Source organism: Gouania willdenowi, chromosome 12 (assembly GCF_900634775.1).
Source record: "Gouania willdenowi chromosome 12, fGouWil2.1, whole genome shotgun sequence".
Taxonomy (NCBI): domain Eukaryota; kingdom Metazoa; phylum Chordata; class Actinopteri; order Blenniiformes; family Gobiesocidae; genus Gouania; species Gouania willdenowi.
Genome location: NC_041055.1, coordinates 13,957,038 through 13,975,260, shown reverse-complemented (window position 1 = coordinate 13,975,260; position 18,223 = coordinate 13,957,038). Strand labels below are relative to the sequence as shown.

The 18,223-nt window shown below is 37.8% G+C and overlaps 1 long non-coding RNA gene across 1 annotated transcript; it reads right to left on the bottom strand.

Annotated features, from left to right (window-relative positions):
* Positions 1 to 1,496: 1,496 nt before the first annotated feature.
* On the bottom strand, positions 1,497 to 17,245 carry LOC114472916 (uncharacterized). Its single transcript, XR_003675205.1, has 3 exons — positions 17,157 to 17,245; positions 15,414 to 15,421; positions 1,497 to 1,510 (listed from the first exon to the last, which is right to left on the bottom strand). It is a non-coding gene; the product is annotated as an uncharacterized LOC114472916 (long non-coding RNA).
* Between the last annotated feature and the right edge of the window lie 978 nt (positions 17,246 to 18,223).

Here is an 18,223-nt window from a genome sequence, read left to right as displayed (position 1 = left end):
GCAGCACTTCGCAAGCTTGTAAAATGTTGATCCTCTTGGCTTACAGCCAAACCCAAAGAACTTTCTACATTTAGAAATATTATAAGAAGCATATATATAATCAGCTATAGCCTTACACTATAGAAGAACAATATGTATGGTCAAATGAATTTGAAGGGTTACACAGGCTCACAGGCGTGGTTAGAATATGCTGTCTGATCTGTCCTAGAGCAATACCATATTAGAATAATGAGAACAGATAAAGTGCAGCTTTGGAGACTTTGCAAAGGAATCTTGGGATATCTTTGCCTCCATATACTGTATTATTCATTCTGGTACTTACAGAGGACAATATCTCTTTATCATTGTAAATCAAAGATAAATTACTCTTAGAAGATGGGTAAACGGGACTGTTATATAATATACAGCCACTAAAAGTAAGTTCTTGGAACAGTTTTTTGACACTGATTGTGTGTAATGATATTTTTCATAGTTGGCATTAGGCTGATCTTTATAGCAACATTATACTTTTCTGATTATTTTTTAAGATTTTGGCAGTGCTTGCATATTTTTGTTTTATTTATTTATTTTACATTTGTTTAATTTTCTTTGTTAAAAAAGGAGAATGAATCACAAAAAAGACACTAATGTAGTAATCTAAACCCCTCCTTTGTCATTGGAGGCACTTCTGTGCTTAGATAACAGAGATAGCTTCCTGTGTAAAGGAAGAGATAGTAGTTGGATTAAATACAACTGCAAAGTTTTTTCTAAGTGATAGTCCTACTATGGCTCAACTAAAGTTAGCGTTCTGGGTGAAATATCAACAAACAATTCAGGAAGCTGTACAGTGATGTACTAAGAGAAATTAAAATAAAAATCAACATTGTCTACTGTGTTGCAAAAGAGGTGCTGCCCTCCACCAAATTTAGCTCAATGGTAAATGGTAAACAATAAGAACAGTATAAATGTAAGCACAAAATGATAATCTAGTGTGCTGCGCTAAAATTATGAGCCCACTTCAATTGCATATTTAAGCATACAATATCACCGCATTTGTAAATTTCTTGGTCTTAAAATCAATTAAGCAAGTTTTATGTGATATCAATTAGTAATTTTTTTTGGCTGGGGGCTACTAATACACACCAGTTGGGGGGGTTGCCCTTGACCTGCTGGCTGGGCCGGTCTTGGCGGAGGTCTGTGCGGGCCGCGCCCTTGCATGCCCCCCCAAGGGGCCCTTGGAGGGGTCCTGACTTTGACAATAACTAAGGCTCATCGCGCTGGTGGCATTGATGAAGGGTGATCTGGGGTGCTCTAGAGGGCTCAGCTGGTGCGCCTGGGGGACAGTGGGGCGACTTGCAGAGTCCCCTTAGTGCCAAAGGCAGCTGGGGATGTTGCCATGGTCCTTGGGCAAGATGCTGCCAGTGCTGCTTCTGCTGCCAGTGCTGCTTCTGTTGCGGCTCTATCTGGCCTGGGGTCCGATCTCTAGTTCCTTTGGGCCCGCTGGCTACCTGTACGGCGCGGCTCTGGCCGTCTACTGGGCGCTGACCTTTGCTCCTCCGCTGGGATCTCGGGCGGGGGGCTCTTTGGGCCCTCCTCTCAGGGAGTTTGGTGCTGGGGTGGGGGGTGGGTGTTGGTGGGGGGCTTGGGGTTGGGGGTTTGAGGTTGTTGGCGGGGCGAGCTGGGTTCTCAGCTACTTGGGGCTTTCTTGGGTGTGTATGTGGAGGACGGTGGCTCCCTCTCGACTTGGGATCTTAGGGGCGTCTGGGGGGCTTCTTGGTCGTGATGGGGTGGCTCGGTGCTCCTTGACCTCTGCTCTTTCTGCCGGCCTGGCTGCGTCTTCGGGCCCGGGGCTCCGCTTTGGTTCGCAGAAGCCGTTCTTGCACAAACATTGGTCATGGATGCACTAGCATGTATTGGGCTGTGGGATAAACTCGTACTGGGCTTAACCTTAGACACATTGATCCCAAATACCAGTTTTAGGTATAACCACTCACTCCTTCCCTCTGGTCATGGCCACCATCATTATACTTAAGCTCCACACTTTCCACCAGACTGGCTGAATGGGTAACACAACACAATAAACACAACTATAACATCACATTTCACTCTCACAAAGCAGTCAACTCTTCCCCACCCTTTCATCCACTCTGACTCCCTCTTCCCTGTTCCCATCCCCCTCACCTATGTGTAACATTGCCCTGTCTCTTGTCTGTCTCTTGTCTCTTCTGCTACTCGGTGGAGGCAGTCACATTCCTTTTCGCTCCCACTTTCCCTCCCTACTTCTTCCTGCTGTTATGTCTGCTGTCTGTCTCTTGTGCATCTAACAGGAGCCTCTTTCTGCCTTTATCCCACCGAAATTATGGAATTGGATCAGATGGTCAAAGGTAAGCGACATCCTCATTTCCATCAATCAAAAACTCTCCGGATTCAATGCCAGAATCGCTCGTTGAATTATTACACAAAGAATTCCAAACACTATGTCAAAGCCTCAAGTTCAGTCACAAACAAATAGAAACAAGGAAAACAAAACACTACATCAGACCATCCTCAACATCAATGGCTAGCTTAGCTCTGTAAAAACCAAGATCACCTCCGTCACCGCCGAAAATAAAGCAATGAAAGGAATTGGACAAAAGAACATTAACAACAACCGACCTTGCCCGATTATTGCCAAAATCGAACACTTCAAACAGAAAAAACTCATCAAACGACAAGGAAAACAGCAAAAAGCAACAGACTTTCAACTTAATGATCAATACCCGAAAGAAATCATGGACAGAAGAAAGCAGCTCTTTCTGCAGCTCTTTCTGCAAGGAAATGATAACAGAAGGAAAGAAAGCAGTCATCTCACTGGATAAACTATACAAAAACAGACAGTTATACCGCAGCAAGGACAGCACCCCCTGTTTAGACTGTCTCTTTTTAATATGTTCAAGCATAACTGCTCTGTCTCTTTTTCACATACACTCTCCCCCTTCTACCCCCGCAACTGCTCACTGTAACATATGAGATTGAATATATTTACTATAGCACCCACGTCCCACTCCGCATAACCATGCACACACACAAACAGCGCACTCAGCTTTATTGTTTAGTGTTTTTTCTCTTTTTACGTGTTTCAATTTTGCTGTTAATTTTTTTGTTTTTGTTTTGTTTATTCAGTTTTGTAAAACACACACACACACACACACAATGATTCACCACTCTCTGATTGTTAATAATGAAACAGTATGACAACTCTTAAAATCGCTTCATGGAATGTTCGTGGTATTGGCACTCAAGCAAAAAAATAAATAAATAAATATTCAGTCATCTCACCTCATTCCAGGCACATATTTGTTTATTACAGAAAATCTATATTTCAGAACTAGACAGCATTAAGTTAAAATCATCTAAATTTCCGGTCTCATTTTCATCTCATTACAATAAAAAACAGGAGTTTGTATTTTAATCAACAAATCACTGCCATTCACCCATAAATCCAGAATTACAGACCCAGATGGACTTTTCATCATCATTAATATAACAATCAACAATATTTCATTAACAATTGGTAATCAAAAAAAAAAAACAAAAAAAGAAAACAATTGGTAATCTGTATGGTCCAAACATTGATGACCCATGGTTTTTTTTATAACTTCTTTTCATCCATATCAAACTTTTCTGACTCTCCAATAATAATTGGCGATGACTTCAATACAGTAATGGACCCATCAATTGACAGATCCAACACATCCAGCAATAAAAGCACTTGGCAGTCCAAAGGAACAATAATCCAGTTCATGAGAGATTTTGGCCTTGGCAAGAGAGTTCTCATTTTTTCACCAGTCCATCACTCATACTCACAAATTGATGTCTTTCTCACCAGTAACTCAATCATCCAAAATATTTCTGACCACCAAATCTACCCATAATCATCAGCAACCATGCTCCAGTTATGCTCAAATGGACCATGCCAAGACTTCACAAACCAGTTACCAGATGGCGTCTCAACACATCACTCCTAAAAGACCCAGAATGTAGCACTCTCATCAAAAGAGAGTGGGCTTCCTTCCTGTAATTGAATGATTCCCCAGAGTCATCACCAACTCTTTTATTGAAACAGGTAAAACCGTCATGAGAGGTATAATCATTTCATGCTCTGCTTATCAGAAAAAAATTTGAATCGCACCAAAAAAATCAAACAGCTAGAAATTAACAACGCCACTAACCCAACAGAAAAAAATGACAAAAAATCAAGACAATATAAACTACAAATAAATGAAATCTTGAAAGAAAACAAACCTCATGATTAGTAGACTCCTTCAAGAAAACTTCGATTTCAATAACAAAGCCGGCAAATACCTTGCAAACCAAATTAAACATAATAAGAAAAAATCTACCATCTTCACCTGTAAGAATTCAGCAGGGGAGCCTACGAATTGATATGATGAAATTAATCAATAATTCAAAGAATGTTATGGCAAACTGTACTCCTCAGATAATAATCCAAAAGAAGAAGACATCAAATTCTTTCTCACCAGCCTAGATTTACCCCAGCTCTCCACTGAACAAAAAAACACATTAGACACCCCACTAACGAATAAAAAATCTACTCTGCCCTCAATAGAATGCCTAACAACAAAGCACCCAGACCTGACGCCTTCCTTGCTGAATTCTACAAACACTTCTGGCCAATCTTATCTCAACTTTTCCACAGAATGATCACTGAAATACAACAAAAATCCCGTTTTCCACCCAATATGAATACATCATCAATTTCACTCCTCCTCAAACCCAATAAAGACCCCACCCTACCTTCAAGTAACCACCCCATTTCATTCATTAATGTCACACCAAATTACAAGAAGTTATGAAAGTTATAAAATCCTTTTCCCATATATCTGACTACTCTATCAATTGGATCAAATCTTCCATACTCCCAATAAACTCCAACATTCTGGATGTGGCAGCCCCTGCAACACCTATTTATGGAAAAACAAAACCCCAATAATAAAACCAGCCACACTTCAGAAAACAAAAAAAAAAATCTGGGCAGACTGAATGCACCGAACTTCAAAAATTATTCATTGGCATCCCATTTTCAATATACTGTATTCATAAATGGACTCACCCCACAAAGTCAGACAATACATTGTTAGATATAGAACAAACAATTAATAAAGACATCAACATCTCAGATTTACCATTCCTAAGTCAGACTGTTAAAAAATACCCCTGTTTTCAAAGCCCTACAATATCCTCCACTCTAACAGCCTGGTGGGAATTTCACAACATTATTAACTTCACTTTGGCACACTCACTTTTCACTTTGATCTGGAACAATCCGGATTTCACTAGCAATAAACAATCATTATACTTAAGCACCTGGAAAGGTAAAGGCAGCACGCACCTCAAACACATTTTCTGCAATAACACCCTGACTCCATTCCCTCTTCTGGTCCAGAAGTTTGGCATTGGAAACCAACAGTTTTTACAGTATTTACAGGTTACATCATCTATCCAATCAAAATTGAAAAATAAGAATATAAACATAGATATTCCACCTCCAGCTTCTACACTTATTAACATTTCCACATAATATATATATATATATATATATATATATATATATATATATATATATATATATATATATATATACAAATTAATATTACAGACATATTACCCTCTCTACCCTTAAAAAATGAGAAATAGACCGGCTGGTCCAAATCTGCAAGAATAATCACTTAATGACAAAAAACTCTAATCTACAGCTGATTCACAGAACACACCTAACTAAACAAAAAAAGTGGGCTAAACTTTCCACAGTACACTGTTCAGAAAATTTCACAGATAGTTACATCCATGTACTGCACACCTGTCCAACCCTTCTGGAAAAGCATCACAGATATTCTATCACAAATCATGGGCTGCCACATCCCACGTTCCCACTCTCTCTGTTTGTTAGGAGACTTATCTACTTCCAAACTTGACCAAACACGCAGCCATTTAATTCTTGTGGTGCTAGCTGTTGCCAAGAAGACAATCCTCATGAGCTGGAAATCACGGAACTCCATGAACCCCACACACTAGAAAAACCTAATTATTGACCACATCTCCTTAGAAAATAAAAACTACTCTGACAATAATCATACCCCAAAATGGCAATCATTCATTAACCTTTTACAAACATTACTTACAGAAATATCATTACATCAGTATATCTTTTGTAGTTTAAATTTTAAATTTTTATTTATATCTTTTGTTTCCCTGCATACCCATTTTTATATAATTTGTATTAGTATTATATTTACTGCTATTCTCACTTGCGTTGTAATTATTACTGATGTAATTATTGATTACACAACACATACTGTATGTTATTATCACCTCTGCAATTTCTATTTTAGTTATTATTGTTTGTTGTGATTTTACTCATACAATGGATGTTAATTATTTTGTGTTCTCCCATTATGTACTATGTCTGATTATTACCATTATTTCTATCATTATTTACAATTATGTATATGATTTATATCACTGTTTCTGCTGTTGGTTTCTTAGCCATTTTGGTTATTGTGTTATTATTCATTATTATTGTTATTATTAATTATTGAATTCATTTTCTATTATTATTATTATTATTGTTACTTTATTTATTTACGTATTTTACTTAGCATATTTACAGTTATATATAGACAGTTATATGTATATATATATATATATATATATATATATATTTGTTAAAAAAATGTCTAACAAAGTCAAAAACAACTTGTCATGCAGTTTGCTGTGCTGTATGAGGACGCTCCACTCATTCCGATAAAGGAGGGAAAATGTTTGGAACAGAACCAGAGAGGAGAAAGAAATGGTTAGTCAAACTCAGCGGGAGCAATAAAAAAAAAAAAAATACAGGATTATACAGGAAAAAATCTGTGAGGCGATCATAATCAAACTTTTTCCACAAACAACACAATTGAAAAGCTTATTGTTTGATAAATTCTTTAGCCTATGTGGGTTGATAAAACTGTGTGAATTAAATGCTAATAATCCCTTAATTTTCTAAGAAGAAATTTTATTTTTTTTTATTTTTAACATGAAAACGACAGCAGTGTATCTCACAATGAAAAATATAATAATAATAGTAATAAAAAATGAAAATACAAAAAATGAAAATACAAAAAATGAAAATACAAAAAATAAATTTATTAGTTTAGCGGGGGAGAATTCACTAACATGTCTTAATGCACAAGTTAATGGGTTTAGATACACTGATAATATACTGTAATAACGTCTTACCGTTCAAAAGTGCGTCACAAACCGTCTAATCAGCTCTAGCTCCATTGGCTACAATAGTAAACTGATCACTTCCCGGAACAATTGTGAGGCTTCATGAGCCGCCAATGCTGTAAAAAAAACTAACCACTGGAGTGAACTGAGTTGTTGCAACTCTCTCTTTATCAGTGTTGGGAACGTTACTTTAAAAAAGTAAATAGTTATAGTTACTCACTACTTGTTCCAAAAAGTACAAGAGTTAGTAACTGAATTACTCTATAATAAAAGTAACTCATTACCAAGGAAAGTAACTATTTGCGTTACTGTAAAAAAAAAAAAAAAAGTTGCTATATGTCAAATAATTCATTTTTTTAGATGCGTGTGTCGTTGTGAGGTGCTTCATTGTTTGAGTTGCTTACAACGGATGTTGACAAAGTCTTCGCTCCTGGATATAATGAACACTTCACATGCACGTTCTTGTCTTTGACCACAAATAATTTAAAGTAGTGTTTGTATCACCACCTTAAAAATGCCAACTTTTCATCAGACTGCTCCACGCTCGTCATCTCTGCTGCTTCATCCAATCTGTAGTGTGTGTGTGTGTGTGTGTGTGTGCTGGCACATGTGTAAAAACACTGGCTCTGATTGGCTACAATGAAACATGACGCCGCCTAAGCCTATTATAATCGCTCACCTTGACTCAGAAAGACCAGACCTTTGTATGTCAGCTCCTCCCCCTCCTCCCCCATTACCACCTGGACTTTCTGTCTTCTGAACCAGACCTTCCAAGGTCATCACCCACCTGACTGTCAGAGTGAAAGCAAAGGTTTTTTTTTGTCTAATGCCTCCACCAGCCACCACCCTCCCCCACTCCAAAGGCAGGTGCCCATAGGCTGCATACCCGTGCCTCCCTAGCGGCTGGAATCCTCTCCTCTCCCCTACTCTGCCTTGCACCCGCCCCCAACACCCCTCCCCCAAATTTGGGGCGTCACTTTTGTGGCATCCCACAGTTTTCCCGCTCCTGTCTTCCCACGTTATAAGTGTTATAAATATAGTTGTCTTTTCTTTTTGTTGGACGTGATGAAACTGATGAAACTCTTTAGAATATTGCATTTCTTGTAGTGTTGACCTTTGACAGCATATGCAGACATACTAAGTATGAAAACTCATTTTACTTCATAATCGCAACCGTATTTGAATTCATTGTTGCAAAACTTGTTCTTTGCTATTGTGATCAAAAACATTGATCTGAAGCTCAATGCTGATGCTATCCTGTTTTCTAATCAGAAATAAATATGACAATTTCTGATCAACCCATATCAATTGCATGCTTAAAATAACATACCGGTTAAAACCACGTCCTTTTCAAGACAACCCGGCCCACTTTCAGGTTAAATTCCGCCCACTTTCGGGTTAGGTCCCACCCATTTCGAGTACAGATAGCGATACAGATAATTTATGGTTCACAGATACAGGTACAGATGCACATAATGCTGTACTCGCTCATCCCTACATCTTAGTGTCCCCATTCCGATGTATGGGAGTGCTGCTTATCTCCAAACAATCATCTTACGACTGACCATTCTATTGACAAATTCTCCACCAATTCAACTGTATTGCTTCTAAAACTATGTTTAACATTACTGAAAAATAATGTTTTATTTCTGTATCTGAAGCTTTTGGCATTTTACAATAATCACTTGCTTCTTTGCAAATGACCTTTGTTTTTAAAACCAAAATATTCTCGAATTCCATTGGCTACGTTTTTTTTCTCCTTTCATTCCTACTGTGTCTTATTGAAAGCTAAATTGAAGCATTTTTTTTTTTTTTTTTTTTTTTTTTTTTTTAACCCTTCATTAAAACTGTTGAGTCTTTATCTTTTTTTAGCTTCTACCATGACAACCACCATGATCTTTTAGATCCCAGGGATGTTTCAGGTCCTTTCCTGAGAAAAAAAAAAATTGTATTAAAAACACTTTTCAATCCATCCATCATTCTAGTGTTAGGTGAAAACACTTGGACTCTATGAGCTCAGAAAACAGGAACAGAAAAAAACAAATAAAAGGCTTTTTATTTGCTCAAAATATTTCCCTAAGTGTATTTGTACTTGCTTACCGTGATCTTTCTATTTCCCTTAATGGCTATTAAGGAATAATTTGAAATCACAGCCCACACAATAGTTCCTAAAGTTAATCTGCTGTATTTCCAATTCAAATTTTAAAACTTACCCTCCTAAAATAATATGATTTAATTGTATAATTTTATCCAATGAATGAATTTTATCCTTTGATCTTTTAGCATCTGGACCAAAAAACTCCATCACATTCCCACAACATGAACCCAAACATAGAAAATGAAACTAAGTAAACACGCATTTTTCCTCATAATTTAACAGTGGAACATTCAAAATTCTGTTTTTCTTCATTGTTTGAATTCATATTTCTTGTCATTTTTGTCTTTTATCTTCTTGTGTTACATTCATTGTTTTAATTTAGGTTGCCAACCTTTAATAAGTGAATATTACTAGGAACAGTATGTGGATCAACTATTGGTATCACTAGAGATGCACTTTTCCCCTCTGTGAGAGTGTTTGGTGATGACTAATCTTTTAATGATGTTTTACTTCTCATGAGTTACTAATGTTCAGTGTGTTCAATCAAACATTGGTAAACAGAGAAACGGTTTCTTATATTTAATCATCACTAAGGAGATGTCGTCATCTTGGGCTATGTTCAGATGGTCATCTCATTTGTCCCTTACTGTATAGTATTATAATTTCAGTAATATTTCATCTAATAAATTGGAATGCCTATGTCTTTTATTAAATGTCACAACAATTTAAAACTAGTCCTCTGAAAACACTTGGCTTAAAAGACAGTTTCTTTCTGACAGGGAAAGTTAGTTAAAGCCAATGGAGATAAATCCAGGATATAATTATCTAGATTTGTAGCATAGTCCCTAACTAATGGAAGTTCCTCCACATTAGTTATGAAAGTTATTTTCCAGAGCAAACGCTATTTTCACAGTTAACAGGGTCTTGGTCAATCTTTTTTTTAATGAAATAATAATTTAAATAATTATATTTCCATCTGCCTTATTTTAAATAATTTTCCTTATTTTCTCTTAACATCACAAAAACAAACAGACAATGGTCATTACAGGAACAATAATAAGAACAAAGACAAGAACAGCAATAACAACACAGACACCACAGTGACCAATAAACCCTTTTCTTTAATTATTCATGTATTTATTTTTATTATTAGTTTAACATCATTGACCAGAATTCAGTGTGATTCAGGTAATATGGGAGAATAATATTTTTGTGTAAATGGTCTGCAGTAGACCTTACATGATTCAGAACCGGTTCCTACAAGTCCCCAGAGCTACTGAGCGACCTGCTACAACCCAATACAGCGGATAAAACACCCTTGTAAGAGAACCAACACTTACAGGTCAAAAGGAACAGACTTTTTAAGGATTTATCGAATAAGACTGGTCTTTTCACAACTAGAATCCTCGCCCTCCCTTTTTCCCTTTATCAAAGCAAAAAGACATAGGAACCCGTCTCTTATCACCAACTGTTTACAGGACTTTTTTTCTCCCTCTTGAAAGGGGAAAAAAGCAAAGGGGAGTCTGCTTTGCAATAACTGAACCTTAACCTCGACCCTCTTCTACAACCCCGAAGGAGGGGGGGGAACAGGCCGCCCACTTGGGCCAACAGATATTTTTGCTTTGTTTCAACCCTGCTCTCCCTGTGGAGAGGAGTGTTGCTTTCTGACATTTCCCAGGGTTCCTCCCTAAAGGACTTTTATGACTCTGCTCTTGTGGAAAAAACCCTCTCTTTTCCTCCAAAAAGGACAAAATAAATTTTAAACCATTGTTGAAAATCTCAAAAGAGAATTACATTATAATAATCTATACACAATTTGAAGATGTACACATTGTCTTATCATCTAGATTTCGTTTCAGGTAATTTTTCTACCCAACAGAAAGTTATTAGCTGTTATTGTATGCAACAATGTCTAGACACTTCACAAATGTTAGTTTAACCTATGAAACAGAAGAATAACATGATCTTTGATAATTATATTTACCAGTAAAATTCACCAACCGGTTTCTGAAGTAATGCTGTGTTAAGTATAGCCATGCTTGGTATCAAAATGACTGATAATGATATTTCAAGGTCTGATATTGGAAAGATCATTATTTTGTGTTAATCTGGGATTCCCTCCATCTGTTTGTTCTCTTTCAACAAGCATTTACATGCACTCATACATGCCCACAACAGTTGAGCAAACACGACACCACAAAACCTACGTCACCAAATCACAACGTGACTTTTGAATAATTAACAATAACCCATCCTCTAAGAGGCATTCTCCAAAGTTAAGAACGTTTCTTAGAAAAACTTAAGTTTTGAGATGGCACCCTGGCATTTTTGAGGTAATATTAATAATCATAATTAATATTGTGATTAATATATCCCATTTTTCATAATCCCCTACAGTCTGAAAAACAGTATCTCAGCTTAACTGAGACTCAGTACCACATTGAGAATAGTTCCCATTCGTTACACAGTCACTGGCCTTTGTGCTGGTGCTGTGCTTATCTCAATAACTCTGCCTGTAATAGTTCTTCCGCTCACACAAACCTTTGGGGATACTTCTGTTACAGATATCTAACTCCCAGCTCAGTCCAAATGATTCTGATTGAGACTCTATCCCACTAGCAACTACTCCCTCTACAGCAGGGGTGGGCAAACTTTTTGGCTCAGGGGCCACATAGACTTTTAAAAATTGACAGAAGGGCCGGGTCAACACCCGATGCATATATACTGTACATTCTTCTTGTCTAAACTTCTAATTTATAAAACTTCATAACAAATCAACCTTATGCGTTACAGACTTGCAACTTTCACCCATTTAATGAGAGACAGGCCTGTTACTAGACCAGTGCTTCTCAAAGTGTGTGGTAGAGAATTTCAATTTCATGCCAATCTTCTTAAAAACCTTTTCTTCATCGACAATAAAGATCATTACTAGGCAAATTTAGAAACCTAAAATGTATCAGAAATTAAAAGAGCATTCAAAAGACTGCATTAGATACATGACTGGGATCAAAATGTAACGTGTAACTAAAATGCAAACAATGATTTACGTTGGCATGTGAAGTGGAGCGGAACCAGAAACAAACTTTTATTAGCTGATTTAAAACATTAATTTACTTTTTTTGTTTTCTTAAGCTTTTTGGCACATATTGCAAACAAAGTGTTGTTGTTTCCTGAATATGTTACAATTAGAATGTGGACATAATGAGTTTAATTTAGTTTTGGATTTATTATGAAATATTATGTTACTTGTTCTCTGTTAGTTCAACACATTTTAACATGTGTTATTTGTCAGGGTTATTTGGGAGGCAATGGGCACAGTTCACATAACACACACACACGCACTATATATATATATATATATATATGTGTGTGTGTAAAAGTAGCTCAGTTAAATAAGCATGTTTGGATGAGAGATTAGCCACTGATGCTACCATTAGCTAAGGAGGAAGAAGCAGGGACGAGGGAGATTATGGCGTAAATAATTTAGCCATCAAAATCCTGGTCTCAGTGTTGTTTTTGTACTTTTATAGAAGGAAACCAATAATGAGGTGTACCTAAAGCAAAAAAAAAAAAAAAAAAAGAAATGCTTCAAAGAAAAAGCCGTTTTTCTCAGGTTTTCGTCACAAACTGTGTGAAACTTGCCTCTAAGTACGGATTACAGAAGAACAAAACAAGCTCGAAACAAAATTATTGTTCTGATGAAATTAGAGACTTTTATTTTTCAGAATTCAGATTGTTATAATACAAAATATTCTGTGGGTCTTTAAAAATCAGTCAAAATGCTCAAAAACGGCTCGCACTGAGGGCAGCAGAAATTCTGAAACCGGCTGGCACTGAATGAGTTAATGAGCGGTCAGGTGATGCATTTCGATGAGTGCAAGAAAGATGTACAATTGGATGCTGAGGAGGTGAATCAAAGGCTGGCCTCTGAACTAAATAGATGTTTAAAAAGCTATAAAAAGCTTGTTCTTGAGCTGCGTGCGTGCAAAGATTTGAATAGTTTTGTGCAGTAACATGGTCTTGCTTAAATAAATCTGCTTAATTCAGGATCTGATCGTGTTCTGTCAGGTTCGGGCCATGTTGAGTCAATTTGACCTCTTGAGGCCTGATTACAGCTCTGATTCTCTCAAAAGCACTGCAGCTCCAAATAACAGTGATTGAGTTAGAAATTAAAGTGAGGCCAAAAAAAGATGAATCGTTAGAGACGTTGTGAGGAATGAACTGCAGGGCTGTATGGTATTTTGACAGTATATTCATTAATATATATGTGAATGGCATAGACAGGAAGAGGAGAACAGAACAGAATAGAGTGAAAGAACATCAGCGTATCACATAGTAGTAGACCCTCCATCCATGCATCCATTTTCAGACGCACTTGTTCCTTGTCAGGGTCGCGGGGGTCTGCCGGTGCCAATCTCCGGCTCTCATTGGGTGCTAGGTGGGGGTACTAGTAGACCCGCAAAACACATATCTGGGACCGTCAGTTTCAATGCCAGTGTATCTGAGAGAGAGGCGAAAGCTTAGACTGCAGAGTAGTGTTGTGGTGGTCAAGACCGGTCTTGGTCTCGAGACCGGTCTCGAGACCAAATTTTAAAGGTCTTGGTCTTGTCTCGGACTCTGAAGCATTTTGACTCGGTCTTGTCTTGGACTCGGGCTGCCCGGACTCGGGATTTTCCGTCAAGACCGTTCGAGACCAGCACTAATTCCTGCTATTTTTATAATGTGATAATAACACGGAGAAGAACGGGATAAAACAATCCTTTATTCATTAATTAATCCACCCTGTATAATGACCACAACCTTCCTTATTGTGACTGAGTGACGTGTGTGACACATTCATACTGTGTGGCTCCGGTGTCAGTTTGGACCGCGAAGCGCAAGGGAGATATGAACTAATCACCGGTAAAAATCCCAGTAAAACTCCTGAAAACAATCACCAGTAATAAATATTATCTCCCTGGTAAAGACAGTAGCTCTAATAACTGGTAAAATGATAAACTGATGATATTACAGCCTCTGAAGGCTGAATAGGGGACGCACTTACTCTGCTTCTGGGTCCTAGTGCCAGCCGAGCGGAGAAGCCTGTTCCGTTTACCGTGTTTACTGAGGTCCGTGTGTGTTTAATAAGTCTGTGTGTGTTTAATAAGTCCGTGTGTGTTTAATAAGTTCGTGTGTGTTTAATAAGTCCGTGTGTGTCCGTGTGAAAGTCAGCATGTTTATGCATCTGTCCATCCACTCTTTTCATTATATCCATGTCTTTTAAGGCTTTATTACATAATGTCGGCTGTAGTCCGGGCCGCCGCCATCTTGGTTTATGTCGTCACCAGCGCGTCATCGCCGCAGAGTTGCACTCAAATAATATTAAATATTTTTAAAGTGGTGTTTTTTTTGTGACTTTAGACTCCAATTACATGTATGTATATAATATGTTCCCCACAATATAAACAGGTTCAAAATATAATTATTTTTTATAGTTTCTGTTTCCACTGTATCCAGAATAATAATAATAATTATATATATATATATATATATATAATAACTATTGATTAATTTGTTACATGACTTTTCCAGGGTTTGAGTTTGTTTTATTTAGTTTCACATCTACCTGTAGCTCTATGTTTTTTACACTGCTGACAACTTGTTTGTAGTTTTATTTCAGAAAGTTTCACTTTTACAGTTACAGTTGGAAATCTTTGTGAATTGAATATCCAGTTATATTACAGCAACCAAATTAAACTATATCAACTAAGTGAATTAATAAAAATAACCTGTGTAAAGGCTTTTTCAAACTAAAATCTTATCTTGTGAAATCTGTGACCTGTTAAACCTGAACAACTGAAAGAATCAGAATAAAGAATCATTATTTCTTGGCAGAAATGCTTTTAAACACTTGCTGTACATTCAGCTGACATAAAAATCTTGTTTTCAAATATGTACAATAATTGTGAATGTATCAGTAGCAGTAGTAGTTTTAATATTTTAGTTAATTTTTTGCAGGCACCTTTTTTTTTGTCCGTCAAATGTATTTAAAATAAACTAAAATTAAAGAGAGATGTTATTTAACTGTTGAACCTTGCCATAATTTTATTTATTTATTTATTTTTTTAAATTGAAAAAAAAAATGTTTATGGTCTTGGTCTTGGTCTTGGTCTCGGTTTGTCTCGGTCTTGGTCTTGACTCGGTCTCGGCTCCCGAAAGTCTTGGTCTTGTCTTGGTCTCGGTGCATGCTGGTCTCGGGCAAGTCTTGGTCTCGGATAGTGCGGTCTTGAACACAACACTACTGCAGAGAGAAAAACATAATACAATCTTGGCATTTAAATGTAATCAGTTTTAGGACCTATTTAATTGTATAATGGTCTGCCAGACACTGAAAATGAGTGAGGGTGAGTAGACCTAAACATTGGTAAAGGCTTATTGTGTAGAGGTACAGATTGTCTCGGGATTAATAACATAGCGGGGCAGTGTGCAAGGCCAGTAGGGAAGCGGAATGTGACTGCTGTGCTCTGTGGTGATGCAGGCTGGTGCTGTGTTAATGTACATGATGATTCAGGTTACCCTCCTCCAGAGGTTCTGTTGGTCATATGGTGCATCCCAAAACACAACATCTATTCCCATATATTGTTGTGATAAGAGAAGTGTGTCGCTGAATGTCAGCTGATTCACCTGCCGGCCTATGTATGTGCTCTTATTGTGCATTGGAGCAGCCGTAGCCTGAAGTTCACTGAAATGTTCACATACTAGATGTGATGGAAATCACACTGTGCGACATGAGTGAACAAGAGAGTGAGTGGACATACCAGGGGCACTAGTTCCGGAGGACATTTAAGCGTTCTCTGCCCAGAATAGAACTAAATATTCAGTCTGCAGCAGTCGTTGTGTTTTCACAACAGAAGAGCCCAAGCAGAATAGCAGATTGGAAACATTCAACCCAACAAATTCTGCAATCCATCCAAAGCTGTTAGGAGTGGCCACAGTTTGAGTCTGAATTTTAAGAGCAGGATCTTATTCAGACAAACATTGACTGAATATTACATATAGCATCACTGTTATTTATTTATGTTTAAATATTAAAAAATAAAATAAAACATCGCTGTTCAATTGCTGTTTTTTTTTTTGTTATTTTTTTTTTACTAATATTAAATGTTCTTCACTAATAAACATATAGATTAAAGGAGCATAGGGCAAGACCAAGAAACAGATAGAGATAGAGATAGAGATAGAGATTCTTTATTCATCCCGCAGTCGGGAAATTTACTGACATGACAGATCAATAAAAAGCTCAATAAAAAGGACAACAGAGTACAACACAGAAAAAAACACGAAAAATAGTCCAATGAAGATAAAATGAAATAAACAATACAATAATAGAAGCTATACATAAATAGAAATAGAAATAGATAAATAAAATCTAAAAAGAATAAAGGATACAGATATATACAAATTAACAGGTGGGGACAAGGTGATATACTGTATATATACAGTACAATGCTCTAGACTGTTTTATTGTACAGTCGTACAGCGATGGGAATGAATGACTTGGGGTAGCTCTCAGTTCTACACTGTGGGTGTTTGAGTCTACCACTGAAGGAGCTGCTCAGACCATCCACAGTCTGATGCAGGGGGTGAGAGGTGTCATCCATGATGGATGTTAGCCTGACTACCATCCTCCTCTCACCCACCTCCTCCAGCGGGTCCAGGACATCACTGGCCCTCCTGACCAGCTTGTACAGTCTCTCTCAGTCAGTGCTGCCCACTCCCCAGCAGACCACAGCATAGTGGATAGTAGAGGCTACTACCCTTCCTGTACACGCTGGCAGTGTGGTGAGTCCAGTCCAGTTTTTTGTTGAGGTGAACGCCCAAGTACTTAAAGCTGTCGACCTGCTCAATGTCCGAGCCCTGGATGTTTGCCTGTATGTGTGATGGAGACCTTCTCCTTCTCCGGAAGTTGATCACCATCTCCTTCGTCTTGCTGGTGTTTAGACATAGATGATTGTGTTCACAGCAGCTGACAAAGTCCATGATGACTGACCTGTACTCCAACCTCGTTCCCCTCAGACACACAGCCAACAATAGCTGAGTCACCTCAAAACTTCTTGAGGTGACAGCTGCTGGAATTGCAGGTAAATTGTAGGTAAAGTCTGCTGTGAACAGTTTCTACCCAAGAGCTGTTGTTGCCCTGAATGCCTCAAACTCTAACAAACCCAGAATCTGCTGTTTTAATACCCCTCTTGTATTGTAAATGTTGTTTGGGGACTGTACAGTTTTTGTTTTTCAATTATAATGTCCTGCACAGTTTTTACAGACTTGAATTTAATGTTTTTGCACTGATTACCTTTGCACTACCTTTTTTTCTCTTTCTGCTGTTCACACTTTTTTACAAGAGCTGCTATTTTTTAATTTTGTTGTGCTTCTGAAAGAGTAACAATGACAATAAAATGTCTGATTCTGATTCTGAAGAAGAACTGTGAAAGGACAGTTCCCTGTGGGGGCCCCGTGCTGCAGACTACCACATCAGATGTGCAGTTACGCAGCCTCACATACTGCAGTCTGTCTGTGAGGTAGTCGATGGTCCATGCAGCCAGATGTTTCTCCACTCCTGCATCCTCCAGCTTCCTCCACAGCAGCGTAAATCAATACACTGGGTCTCTTGCTCGCACTGCACCCATGTTTGTGTTTGACGTTCGCTTGTTACTCCGTGCCCTGATCTGATTTTGACATTGTTGTTTGTTAATAAAAGCAGGATTACCACTATCAAGGGTTCGGGTCAGACTCGGACGAGAAATCCGCACTCTAACTGAGACACGGTTATCTATTTACTCGCCGTTCATGTGACTGTTTACAGCAAGACCTGAATGCATGCCTTCGTGAAAACAA